The sequence below is a fragment of the Corvus brachyrhynchos genome, unplaced genomic scaffold (assembly GCF_000691975.1).
Source record: "Corvus brachyrhynchos isolate BGI_N302 unplaced genomic scaffold, ASM69197v1 scaffold17, whole genome shotgun sequence".
In the NCBI taxonomy this organism is placed as follows: domain Eukaryota; kingdom Metazoa; phylum Chordata; class Aves; order Passeriformes; family Corvidae; genus Corvus; species Corvus brachyrhynchos.
In genome coordinates, this window is record NW_008240046.1 from 4106752 (window position 1) to 4110159 (window position 3408).

Consider the following 3408-nt stretch of genomic DNA (forward strand, 5'->3'; position numbering starts at 1 on the left):
GCCCATAACAGATGGTCACATTCTAGAAAGCTCATGAGCGTAAGCATTTACTAAGAGAAGAGGATTGTCTCTGACCCCATATAGCAAAAGCTAGGCACATGATTGGCTTTCTTGGGGAGGCCGTTTCTACATCAAGTCCCAAAATACCGGTTATTAAACATGTCTCTCACAGGATTTATCTGGGTAAGCCTCTGGTCTGTTGAATTCTGATGGAGGAAATTCTGTTTTCAGGAAATTAGAAGCTTTTGTCTGACTTTTCTAAACTAACACCTGTTTACAGTACTGGTAAAACAGGCAAGTACAGTCTAAATGCAATTTATCACTTGACCCTGCACTTTGTCAGAGGAGTATTCTTGCTGTGCACATACACAGATAACTCTGTCATATAAAGGAGTCTCTGTTGGCATAAGCTGAAAAAGACCTTATATCGCTGTGGAGTTTTTTTATTACTGATAAGGTAGGAAACATTTTTTGAATGAAAAGATCAGGAGCCTACATTTCCTCAGTTTGCATCAAATCCCTATGGAAGGAGGAAATTTATGAAGAGTTCCCATCAAATCAGGAAGAATCAGGAAGACAGACTTTTGAACTTCTTTTGAACACCGCATAAAGTAATGGGAACTGTCAGGCTCCAGGCCTTTGCATGATCCAGTGCCCCTGACTGTTGTGGTCCCATGGATGTTGTACTGGCAAAAACCACCCTGGCTGGTCACTGCAACCAAATTTCTGGGCTTTCATAACCTCTTTCTCTTCCACTTTGCATATTTGGGAGAGCAAGAAAGTTCTCAGGACAAAGACACCATGCATGAGGCGATGAGTTTAACCAAATCATGGATTCCGGGCAGGATTGGAAGTTAAAGCTGTCAGGAGAGTAACCCCATTACTGTTAAACTTGCCTAACTGACCCATTCTCTGGTATTAGAGTGCCTGTGCAGCAATTTTTGTGGAGACACCGGGAAAGGAGAGGTGTCACAGGGCAAGGTGGGACACTTGGGTATTCCTTCTGCAAGGTGCCAGCAAATGTTGGTATTCCTTGCCAGGAGGGAAGAGACAGTTTAGTATTAGCACTAAACTAGATAGAGGGGAGACAAGGACTTGGCTGGTGGCAGGGAATCAGGCTAGCAATCATCAGATTGGATTCTGATCTTAATTTCATTCTACTGAGCCCTGGCTTCCAAGTCAAAGTATGCACTGGTTATCTCATGGCACATTTTTTTTCCTTGAAAAAAAAAAAAAGATAAATAATTCTCACCCTGACAGTGCTGCCAAACTGTGGAACTCCGTGTGTATTACGATCTCCAAGAAATCACCAGTTACTGAATACAAAATAACAGCATTTTTTCACACCGTGCTCATTCATTAATACTTGTAAAATGCTCTGAGATCCTTGGATCTAGACTAGGATAAAATATGCTGTAATGTTATTGTTAATAATAAAATCAGGATAATTCAGAGATAAAAGATAGATGTAATAGAGTTTGTATCTAGGAAGAAACAACAGCAGTTTCTCTTTTCATTGTTCCAAAATGTCTTTGTTTGGTTTTCAGAGACAAATTGAACTGTACTAATAATTTCATTTAACTCAGTGATTTCTTTTGTCCTTTTTTATTTTTCCCCAAAGCACTCTTGCTTTTGCAAGACAACAGCAATTATGACTCACTCTTCATACACATTTCTTAATAAAGTTGTTCTCTTATTCTTCCTTAACTTCCCAGCACTGAGGAAAGGTAGAAAGTTAGTGGAGTTATTCTATCCAAATGTTTTGTTTTGTTCTTTACCTTTGCTGCTAACTACTGGTGTGAGTACTCCCAACCCAAAGCAGCTGACAAGAAGGACTCAGTTCACACCTGTAAGGGTTGCTACTTTGTGTCTCTCTTAAATCTGCTCATTCTGCAGGTATAAATAGCTCCTCAGAAATCAGTAGGATTTCATAAGGTGAACAAGGTTTTCGCTTTGCTGACTACAGTAAGAGTTTTATCTGATTCAGGATTGGTCCCAACGGTGAATGATCAAAGCCAAAGTGGTAAGAGATGAAGTGAAAAAATGAATAGTGATCCTTTTCCCCTTACAACCCGTTCTCGTTGCTGTATTGAATTCTGCCTCTGTACAAATAATTCAAACCATCTCTTTTCATGATGCATTTTCAACTATTATTAAAGGGGAAAAGACTGTTTCTAGAACTTTGCTATTACTGAGAAATACAAGCTAGTGTAGAGGATTTTTCATTCATCACAGGAACCCTAACTGCAGGGTTTCAAAATATTCTTGTCCTTGCCAGCAGACTGTATTTGCTTGTTAAGGTGAAGGACACAGACAAGGTTTAGAAGTCATTCCTTAAGAGGAACATTTTTACATAGGATTTTTCCTGCCACTAATTTTACACAATACTTGGGCATATGGAATGTGTGTTACTGTATTTGTATACTCAAGGTACCATTTTGCACATTTTAATCAGTGAATTGATTACTTTTTGTGGGACCTCAATGAGTTTCTTCCTTGTAGGCTGTTATGCTCAGTAGGATACGTTTCCATATCAGTCTTTATAAAATCAGAGCTTCTCCATCTAGTATTTACATGGCACTAGTTTTAGTTTACCTCAAAGGAGCCTTTAAAAAAATATTTTAAAGGGCTTAACCTGAGGAAGGTTTACACAAAACAAAGTATGCCACCATAATAGGACACTTGTCACTCTCTCCTTGCTTGTCAGGATCCAGGACTCAGTTTTTTGCCCTGCCAGCCAGAATGGCTTTCCACCAGCACCACCATCCTACTAGGGCCACAGCGGATGACCGCCACAATATTCACCTTCTCTGGGAACAGGGCTTGGCTTATGTTTCTCCCTGACAAAGAAAGAGAGACCAGCTCAGCTGAGAAGCCTTGGGGACCTCAAAACTCCATGGAATATGACATGAAATTTGTAGGCCCTCTTCCACCCTTTGATTCAGGACTTTGAAGACAACAGACACTTTAATATCCTTTATTTAATCTACTTTTTAATTACTATTGCAGCATCCACAGCGTTGGCTCACTTTTCTCCTGCTCACATATGTGTGTGTTGGGGGGTGTATAGGGGGGTGTTGCAGGTGTTACAGGTGAGCCATCACACCAGTGAGGGATTGTGTTGCAACAGGCACCATCTCCATTACAAAAGCCCTGGTCTGGGCCACTTTGAGATTACTCAGTTTTGAGGGGCAGACCTCTATCCCCTCACTCATGGGCCCATGACTGTCAACTTGTGGGCCAAGCCAGGCCAGGTCCCAGGCTGCTCTGGCAGGAAACTGTGTGGGCTGGGGCTGGCAGGGCTCCACAGGGGTGTGAGGGTGCATGCATGCTTTTTTGTGTGTGTGCGTGAATGTGTCAGGAGCGCCCCTTTGGCCCATGTGTGTGTGTATGGGTGGGTGGATGTGT